Raw genomic sequence first — 10759 nt, 5'->3', positions numbered from 1 at the left:
TTCTCCAGGCAAGAATACTGGAGTGGGTTGCCATTTCCTTCTCCTTTCCTTCTCCAAAGCATGCATGCATGCATGCTAAGTCGCTTCAGTCGTGTCCGACTCTGTGCGACCCCCTGGACAGCAGCCCACCAGACTCCCCTGTCCACGGGACTCCCCAGGCAAGAATACTGGAGTGGGTTGCCATTTCCTTCTCCCCCATACCGATTATTCAAGGGTTATTAAAGACCAGCTGTCAATTGAAATCAACGCCACTTAACAAATTCTCAAGCCTTCTGAATAATTGTAAAGGCCGTGTGCATTATATTTTACTAAATGATTCGTTTTATCTCTCAGAAAATGGCAGAAAGGAGGTGTGAAAGGGTGCAGATTTGGTTTTTATTGGTGAAGAAGCCCTAAAGAGGTGGCTTTTAGGTTTCAAACACACCAGACGGCCGGGCCAGAGGAGGCTGCCTGGATGGACGGCGGGGGAGGGGCTGGACCGGCGACCTTTCCAGAGCCGGCGCCGCTCCTTCCTCTGACGCCACCCGCATCTCTCTCAGGAGAGAGCGGACTCGCGTCCTGGCACGGGGGTTGGACGCTGCAGCGCAGGACTCGGCGACGGCCCCGGAGCTCAGCTCGTCATCCGTCCTCCAGTGTCGCTGTCTCCCTCCGCTCCCCGGCGCACCCTCGCGCCACCCTGTCCCCGCAGCTCCTGCCGCTGCCCAGGCTCCTCCCCGAGCCGACTCCGAATCCTCGCGCTCCCCCGAGCCCCACCGCGCGGCCCACGGCTGTCATGGCAACCGGCCGCCGCCGGCGCCGCCGCCGCCTCTTCACGCACGTCGCGAACTAACGGACTCCGCGGCGGCGGCGGCGGCCTCTGCCCTACCCCCACCCCACCTGGACCGCGGCAAAAACGGTCGGCCGACCTGCGGCACCTAGGTAATGAATCCGAGGGGGAACGGGGGCCAGCGAGAGAGCCGGAGGTGGGGTGCTTGGGTGGACAGCCACACCCCAGCTCCCGCTGCCGGAGACGCTGGGGCCATGCGCGGCGGAGGAGACTGCGTGCTGCGCGAGAAAGGGTGAGAGAGAGAGCGCTAGCGGTGGGCGCGCGGGGCATTATGGGGATTGTAGTTCGGCGGCTCCTCGGGCTTGCGGCCTTGGTGGCTCGGCCCGGACGGGCGAACTACAAAGCCCGGCGGCCCCGACAGCTGAGAAAGACCGATAAACTTTGAGCCGGCCAGGGGAGACAGGGAGAGTCTGTCTGTGGTGAGGGGATTCTGGGGTGGTCGCTGAATGGGGTTCTGAGAGCTAAAGGGGAAGTGGAGGTGAGACTCGGGCGTTCCGCCCTGCCATTTGTCCCGCCCCGGCTGCAGCGCTGTCGCCACCCCGGCCTGGCCACCGCCCCGCGTAGAGTCGGGGAGGAGTCGCCTCCGGGGCTGCGGGGCCTCGGGCCTTCGGCGCCTCTCTCCCTCCCTAATTGCTGCCTCTTGGTGCAGAACCGTATGTATGGCACACTTTTGATGGACGACCCGAAAAACTATATTTTAACCGATTTGTCTCCTTTTCCTGATGCGCTCCTTTATTGCTAGGTACTTGATCAGATTTATTCTGAAGTAGTTCAGAGGTGTTTGCATTAATTAAACCCATTGGTTAATAATTACTCAAAGGGCATTAATGTTTAAAGGTTAAGTGTGGAAGTAGATAAAAGGTACCATGCTGTTGTATAGTAGTATCTGATATTTTTTCCGTTTTGCATTTTATTTATTGAGGGTCAGGATTACAAAGTGAGCACTCCCTCACCTCAGCCTACTAGCCTGAACACTACCTACACATATTTTGATGCCATTTTAAAGATTGTTTGTACTTTAAATTACTAATTTTCTTTTAAGTACAGGATTGTCTTTTTAAACCAAATTTTTAGCAGTGGGTAGTAGTAATTATTTTCTTCTATTATTACAATGTTTTTAAAAATTTCTTAGGACCATTTTTCAGAATGAAAAGCACCATTCTTTCTTTTTTTAATGCTCTGAAATACATTTTAGTCCCTAAAGTTTGCCCAGGCCCTGGAGGTAAGGAAGCTGATACAGATTTAGAAAACCTCCCTAGTCCACCCTTTTAAAATTTTTCAATAGATAGATAACCATCCTAGAAATCTGGCATCTTACAATGGTGTGTTGGAAAATTATTGGTGCAGTATGGGCTTATTTTGTGTGTGTATGTTTCTAAACAAGAAGACAAGGTCACTATAAAATTAATTTTCTCTCACTATAAGATTCATTTTCTCTTTGGTCACTGTAAACTTTATTTAAAGAAGCAGTTTTGTAGGAGGAGATAAAAAGTAAGTTTAATAAGACCACTGGGGGAAAAAAAATCAAGGCCTTATGTTATACATAAGGAATTTGAAATATTTATTCATTTAGGATTTATTTATTCATTCATTCAGGATTTGTTAAGGATCTATTATGCACAAGGCAATATGCCAGGTGGTGGGAATTAAGAGCTGATAGAAGATCATCTGTGTCCTGCATGGGCACACAGTCATGTCATCACAATAGTGTGGAGAGATGGGTGCAAGTTGCTGCGAGCCCAGAGTGGGAATACATTATAGTGATATTATATCACAATAACATGTATTGAATACTTACGCTATGGGAGACATATTTTGCATGCAGTGCCTTATTTTACCCTCACAACAATCCTATGAAGTAGCTCCGGTTATTTAGACATGAGGAAACAGCCTCAGAGACCTTGCCCATAGCTGAATAAGGTCATAGCTGAGTAAGGTGTGAGCCTGGAATTTCAACCGAAGTAGATCTAACTCATCTAAATGGTGATCTCAACCACTGATGGCATCCTTTGTACCCTTGGGGAGGATTGTGACTCTGTCTAAAGAGATTAAGAGAAATCTCCAGAATGATGTGACATTTGACTTGTGCTAGGAAAGTTTATTCAGCTTTTATTGGAGTGAGGCTGAGGAAAGCCGTTCTAGGCAAATGGCATAGCAAAAGCAAAGGAGAGATTTGAGTGTTTTGTGTTTGGGGAATCCTTGACTGTTCTGATGACTGAAACCCAGAATACTTGCAGTGTAGTGGAGAGACCAGATCTCAAAAGTACTTGGTACCATGATAAAGAATTTAGAATTTTTCTTCAACATGGGGTCACCATTGAAGAATTTCCAGTGGAGTAGTGGCCTTATTGGGCTTCCCAGGTGGCTCAGTGGTTAAGAACCCACCTGCAATGCAGGAGACTCAAGTTCAATCCCTGGGTCAGGAAGATCCCCTGGAGGAGGAAAATGGCAACCCACTCCTGTATTCTGGCCTGGGAAATCCCATGGACAGAGCAGCCTGGCAGGCTTCAGTCCATGGAGTTGCAAAAAGTCTAACATGACTTAGCTACTGAGCACACATGCAGTGGCCTTAACAGGTTTGTATTTTAGAAAGATAAAAATAGTTTAAAGCAGAACTTTTTTCTTAAACCTCACATGTAAATATTATAACTGAATTAGGTAGATTCCCTGGTAGCTCAGCTGGTAAAGAATCGGCCCACAATGCAGGAGACCCTGGTTTAACTCCTGGGTGGGGAAGATCCACTGGAAAAGGGATAAGCTATCCACTCCAGTATTCTTGGGCTTCCCTGGTGTCTCAGCTGGTAAAGAATCCACCTACAGTGCGGGAGACCTGGGTTTGGAAGATCCCCTGGAGAAGGGAATGGCTACCCAATCCAGTATTCTGGCCTGGAGAATTCTATGGACTGTATAGTCCATGGGGTTGCAAAGAGTTGGACACGACTGAGCAACTTTCACTCACATTAAAAATTAGTTTGAAAATATTTGCTTTCCTACTTAAAAACCATTACTGTGGAGACAAAAGAATTAACTTAAAAATTAATATAAAAATTATAGTGACATCTGAAGCAATTTTGGGTTCTGAGAATAAGCTGGTTATTCAGTTCAGTTCAGTCGCTCAGTCTTGTCCAACTCTTTGTGACCCCATGGACTGCAGCACACCAGGCCTCCCTGTCCATCACCAACTCCCGGAGTTTACTCAAACTCATGTCCATTGAGTTGGTGATGCCATCCAACCATCTCATCCTCTGTCATCCCCTTCTCCTGCCCGCAATCTTTCCCAGCATCAGGGTCTTTTCAGATGAGTCAGCTGTTCTCATCAGGTGGCCAAAGTATTGGAGTTTCAGCTTCAACATCAGTCCTTCAGTGAATACCCAGGATTGATCTCCTTTAGGATGGACTGATTGGATCTCCTTGCAGTCCAAGCAAGGGACTCTCAAGAGTCTTCTCCAACACCACAGTTCAAAAGCATCAATTCTTCGGCACTCAGCTTTCTTCACGGTCCAACTCTCACATCCATACATGACTACTAGAAAAACCATAGCCTCGGCTAGACGGACCTTTGTTGGCAAAGTAATGTCTCTGCTTTTTAATTTGCTGTTTAGGTTGGTCATAACTTTGCTTCCAAGGAGTAAGCGTCTTTTAATTTCATGGCTGCAGTCACCATCTGCAGTGATTTTGGAGCCTGAAAAAATAAAATCAGCCACAGTTTCCCCATGTATTTGCCATGAAGTGATGGGACCAGATGCCATGATCTTCATTTTCTGAATGTTGAGCTTTAAGCCAACTTTTTCACTCTCCTCTTTCACTTTCATCAACAGGCTCTTTAGTTCTTCTTCACTTTCTGCCATAAGGGTGGTGTCATCCTCATATCTGAGGTTATGAATTTTCTCCCAGCAATCCAGATTCCAGCTTGTGCTTCATCCAGCCCAGCGTTTCTCATGATGTACTCTGCATGTAAGTTAAATAAGCAGGGTGACAATATACAGCCTTAACATATTCCTTTTCCTATTTGGAACCAGTCTGTTGTTCCATGTCCAGTTCTAACTGTTGCTTCCTGACCTGCATACAGATTTCTCAAGAGGCAGGTTAGATGGTCTGGTATTCCCATCTCTTTCAGAATTTTCTACAGTTGATTGTGATCCACACAGTCAAAGCCTTTGGCGTAGTCAATAAAGCAGAAATAGATGTTTTTGTGGAACTCTTGCTTTTTTGATGATCCAGCGGATGTTGGCAATTTGATCTCTGGTTCCTCTGCCTTTTCTAAATCCAGTTTGAACATCTGGAAGTTCACGGTTCACATATTGCTGAAGCCTGGCTTGGAGAATTCTGAGCATTACTTTGCTAGTGTGTGAGATGAGTGCAATTGTGTGGTAGTGCAATTGAGTGCAATTGTGTGAGCATTCTATGGCATTGCCTTTCTTTAGGATTGGAATGAAAACTGACCTTTTCTAGTCCCATGGCCACTGCTGAGTTTTCCAAATTTGCTGGCATATTGAGTGCAGCACTTTCATAGCATCATCTTTTAGGATTTGAAATAGTTCAACTGGAATTCCATCACCTCTACTAGCTTTGTTTGTAGTGATGCTTCCTAAGGCCCACATGACTTCACACTTTAGTTTTCCCAAATGTGTGTCTTGCTGCTGCTGCTACTGCTAAGTCGCTTCAGTCACGTCTGACTCTATGCGACCCCATAGACGGCAGCCCACCAGGCTCCCCCGTCCCTGGGATTCTCCATGCAAGAACACTGGAGTTCTTGGTCTTGGTATAAGAGAGAAATCCAGTTATACTGGGAAGAAAGCTTTGTGTGTGTGCAATACAACCCACATTGTATTGTGGGTTGATGATAGATTTAAAGAAGAGAAGGGTGTGGTTGGAGATGCTGCTGGAGAGATAGGTTGGAACCAGGAATTTGTTACTTTTAGATCTGAGTCATGAAGGAGACAAGTCATATTATGTAGAATTAAATGAGGCAGTATTTTTTTTTCTTGGTCTGAGCATGAACTTGAACTGAGCTCTTCTTTTTGTCCTGAGACTAGAACTCTCCTTGAGATATTACGTGGACTGTTGTGTAAAGAGCAACTCTACTGGGTCAGTTCAATTGTAAATATTGTAAGAAGACACTGATTCATTTTTGAATGAATAAGAGAAGTATTCTCAAAATAAGAGAAGTATTATCAAGTATGTGGCATTGTTAAAATATCTATGCCTCCTTCAGATGTAACCTGACCATTTAAAAGTTCTAGAAACTCTTCTAATTTAAATTCAAGGAGATTTTTTAAAAAACCCTCTTATATTTCAAAGAGTTTAAATGGTTAAACCTTTTAAAACCTCTATTCAAAGAGGTTATGGTTAAAAGTAATTAAAGTTGTGGTACAGCTTCTAGGAATTATAATGAAAACTGGGTTAGTTGAATGCAGCGGCTTCAAACTTATGCATTAATGTTGAGTGTGGAGTGAAAATAATAGCTTACATTGATTCAGTGTTATGTGCTTGGAATGATGCTAATGTACTTCACATTTAATTTTGCAATAACCTTGTGATGGTAAATATTAGTTTCCCTATTTTATAGGTGTAGAACTGAGGCCGAGAGAAGTTACATGATTTGCTTAAGATCATAACTAAAAATTTGTGGTGCCTGGATTCATACCCAGGTTTTTCTGCCTGAAATTTTAATATTGCCTTCACACTTGAATAGTTTAGCTTGGTATACAAGTCTAGATTGGCAGCCTCCCACTAGTAGCACATGAGAGAGATTATTCTGCTGTCTCCAGGCTTCCAATATTCCTTTTGAAAAGTTAGCTGTCAATACATTATTTTTCCTTTGTTGACAATATATCATTTCTCTCTATTGCTTTTAGGTTTTGCAGTTTTACTAAGTTGTCCTAGATGTAGACTTGTTTTTATTTATTTTGAAACAGAGTTACTGTCTTATATAGATTTTGAAGACGTTTTCAGATCAGTCGCTCAGTCGTGTCCAACTCTTTGCGACCCCATGAATCGCAGCATGCCAGGCCTCCCTGTCCATCACCAACTCCCAGAGTTCACTGAGACTCACGTCCATCGAGTCAGTGATACCATCCAGCCATCTCATCCTCTGTCATCCCCTTCTCCTCCTGCCCCCAATCCCTCCCAGCATCAGAGTCTTTTCCAATGAGTCAACTCTTCGCACGAAGTGGCCAAAGTACTGGAGTTTCAGCTTTAGCATCATTCCTTCCAAAGAAATCCCAGGGCTGATCTCCTTCAGAATAGACTGGTTGGATCTCCTTGCAGTCCAAGGGACTCTCAAGAGTCTTCTCCAGCACCACAGTTCAAAAGCATCAATTCTTCGGTGCTCAGCCTTCTTCACAGTCCAACTCTCACATCCATACATGACCACAGGAAAAACCATAGCCTTGACTAGACGAACCTTTGTTGGCAAAGTAATGTCTCTGCTTTTGAATATGCTATCTAGGTTGGTCATAACTTTCCTTCCAAGTAGTAAGCATCTTTTAATTTCATGGCTGCAGTCACCATCTGCAGTGATTTTGGAGCCCAGAAAAATAAAAAAAAGAAGTTTTAGCCATTATGTATTGAATATGGCTCTCCCCTTTTTTTCTCCTAGAATTCGTAGTAGACATATTTTGGGCCAGGTCTTTGTACTCTCTGCATTTCTTATCTTTGCTTACTTATTCTGTGTTTATGTGCTGCATTCTGGGCAAGTTCTGTAGCACTATATTCTGGTTTCTTGATCCTCCTTTCAGCCGTGCCTGATCTGCTGTTTCCTCAGTGCACCGAGTTTTTCATTTCAGTGAACATTTCATTTTAATGCTAGAAGTTGTTCTTGATTCTTTTTCAAACCTGTCTATTCATTTTTAAATGGCTTGCTCCTGTGTTTCTAAGTATACTTATTTTGTAGTGACTATTAGATTATCAAATACTTTTGATAATAGCAGTAATTCTGCCATATGTTGTAGTATTTGCCTCACTCTTATAATGGGTTGTGTTTTTTGTACCTTGAAATTTTAGATATAACCTCAGTGCAAATACTGTGAAGTTTTGGTCAAGGATGTATCCTGTACTTTTGGTTGTTTCTCTGAAGTGCATTATGGAGAATTGGTGAATGAATAAATGCATTTTAGTATATTCATATAATGAGGTGCTACTCAGCAGTAAGGAAAAGGCAATGGCACCCCACTCCAGTACTCTTGCCTGGAAAATCCCATGGACGGAGGAGCCTGGTAGGCTGCAGTCCATGGGGTCGCTAGGAGTCAGACACGACTGAGCAGCTTCACTTTCACTTTTCACTTTCATGCATTGGGGAAGGAAATGGCAACCCACTCCAGTGTTCTTGCCTGGAGAATCCCAGGGATGGCGGAGCCTGGTGGGCTGCCGTCTATGGGGTCACCCAGAGTCGGACACGACTGAAGCGACCTTAGCAGCAGCAGTAGCAGCACTCAGCAATAAAAGCATACAACAATATGGTTGTTGTATACAATAAAATACAACAATATGGTTGAATCTCAAAAGCATTATTCTAAATGAAAGAAGTCAAACACCAGAATATATGCTATATGATTCTATTTATGTCACATTCCAGAAAAGACAAATCTGTTGTGATTAATGAGTGGAAGAATGCATGCAGTTGTACACATTTTTCAAAAGAAATAAAATTGTACTCTTAAAACGAGTGAATTTCATGGTATAAAAATTATACTTCAATAAAGCTGATTAAAAAAAAAAAAAAGGCACGCAACACTCAATGGCAACGGAAGTGAGAATAGTAGTTGCCCTGGAGGGCAAGTACTAGTTGTGAGGAGACATGGCTTCAGTGGGGTGTGAAAATGTTCCATGTCTTGATGTGGGTGTTACCTGGGTGTAATCTGTTTTAAAATTCACTGAAGATGTGTTTACTCTGTGTGTTATATACTTCAATAATAAAGAGCAAAAGGAGAAAAATACTTTATAGAGAGGAGCTAGAATAGAAAGTTGAGAAAATCTAGAAGAAAGTTGAGCAAAAGAGCAAAGAGAGAAGATAAGAAAATTAGAGGGCTAACCTAGAAAGTCCAATAGCTAAATAAAAGGTGTTCAGAAGAGAGAAAAATGGAAAGAAATCATCAACGAACTAATTCAGAAGTTTTCCTAAAATTGAAAGACACTAGTTTTCGGAGAAGGCAATGGCACCCCACTCCAGTACTTTTGCCTGGAGAATCCCATGGACAGAGGAGCCTGGTAAGCTGCAGTCCATGGAGTCGCTAGAGTCGGACACGACTGAGTGACTTCCCTTTCACTTTTCACTTTCATGCATTGGAGAAGGAAATGGCAACCCACTCCAGTGTTCTTGCCTGGAGAATCTCAGGGACAGGGGAGCCTGGTGGGCTGCCGTCTGTGGGGTCGCACAGAGTCAGACACGACTGAAGCGACTTAGCAGCAGCAGCAGCAGCAGTTTCTAGTTTGGAAGAATTACATATAGACCCATGTCAAAGCATATCATCAACAGTTTTTGGAAACTTGTGTCAAAGAGAAGATCCTGTAAGTTTGCAGAAAGGGAAAAAGGCATGATATATAAGCAATCAGGAATTTGAATGACTTTAGTTGCCTCAACTTAATCTTAAAACTTGGAAGGTAATAGAGCAATGCTTTTACATTTTTAAAGGTAATTATTTGCAAATGAAAATTCAGTAATCAGCCAGACTATCACTGAAGTATGAAGATAGTTTAATAAAGGTGTTTTAAGGCATGCATAGTCTGAAAATTTTATTTACTCCCCATTTACAGAAAATGTATTCTATAAAGGAGACACTTGCTCTTTGGAAGGAAAGCTATAATAAACCTGGACAGCCTATGAAAAAGCAGAGACATCACTTTGCTGACAAAGGTTCATATAGTCAGAGGTATGGTTTTTCCAGTAGTCATGTACAGATGTGAGAGTTGGACCATAAAGAAGCCTGAGTGCTGAAGAATTGATGATTTTGAATTGCGATGCTGGAGAAGACTCTTGAGAGTACCTTGGACAGAGAGGAGATCAAACCAGTCAATCCTCAAGGAAACTGACCGTGATTATTCATCGGAAGAACTAATGCTAAAGCTCCAATACTCTGGCCACCTGATGCAAAGAGCCGACTTGTTGAAAAAGACTGTGATGCTGAGGAAGATTGAAGGCAAAAGAAGAAGGAGGGAGCAGAGGATGAGTTGGTTGGGTAGCATCACTGACTCAGCGGACATGAGTTTGAGCAAACTCTGCGAGATGGTGAAGGACGGGAGGCTGGCTTGCTGCAGTCTATGGGGTTGCAAAGAGTCAGATACAACTTAACAACTGAACAACAAGAGAGTAAACCAAGAAAGGAAGAAAGACATGTGATAGACAAAAAGATTCAATGTAGAAAAGACAAAGACTACCCCGGATAATTGAAATACCAAATTGAACAGCCTTGGCAGGTAGATAGAGTGTCCAGAGGAAAGGTTAGGCTTGCTTACAGCCTTGAAAGAAAGATAGTATCTTCATCTGGAACAAAGGGTAGGCATGCATGGTGTTCAGTATGATAGATTTGGGTTCCCTGAATTTAGGATTCTTCGATAATGCAATCTGCTGCATTTGCTTTTACCACATGCCCCATTACACGTTGCTTTGTAGAAACTGGGGTTTGGGGGACAAGTACAAAATACCCCCACAATCTTAGGTTGCAAGTTTTGTAGTTTTAATTCTTATATTTGAGTCATTCATTTTGAGTTAAATTTTGTATATGTTGTGAGCTAAGACTTGAGATTCAGAATTTTTTTTTCTTCCTAATATGGATATCTAGCTGTTTCAACACCTTTTTTGGGAAAAAAAAAAAAAAAAATATATATATATATATATATATATACACACACATATATTTTCGTTGATTTGCCTTGACAACTTTGTCAAAAATTAATTGGCCATATATGTATTGATCTTTCTGGACTGTGATTTGT

The 10759-nt window shown here is 43.0% G+C and overlaps 1 protein-coding gene across 6 annotated transcripts in view; it reads left to right on the top strand.

Annotated features, from left to right (window-relative positions):
- Window positions 1-525: 525 nt before the first annotated feature.
- Window positions 526-10759, top strand: part of KATNAL1 (katanin catalytic subunit A1 like 1) — a 58084-nt gene continuing 47850 nt past the window's right edge. Inside the window, exon 1 of one of the 6 annotated variants that reach the window (XM_006078584.4) lies at window positions 526-918. The gene's annotated coding sequence lies outside the window, so the exon portion shown is untranslated. Of the gene's footprint in view, window positions 919-1033; window positions 1059-1140; window positions 1569-10759 lie in introns of those variants that run through there. The other 5 variants (XM_025262898.3, XM_025262899.3, XM_044927316.2 and 2 more) reach the window with 5 other exon arrangements.

This window comes from Bubalus bubalis, chromosome 13, assembly GCF_019923935.1.
Source record: "Bubalus bubalis isolate 160015118507 breed Murrah chromosome 13, NDDB_SH_1, whole genome shotgun sequence".
Classification (NCBI taxonomy): domain Eukaryota; kingdom Metazoa; phylum Chordata; class Mammalia; order Artiodactyla; family Bovidae; genus Bubalus; species Bubalus bubalis.
The sequence above is the reverse complement of the archived record's forward strand: the minus strand, read 5'-3'. Positions and strand labels throughout refer to the sequence as shown.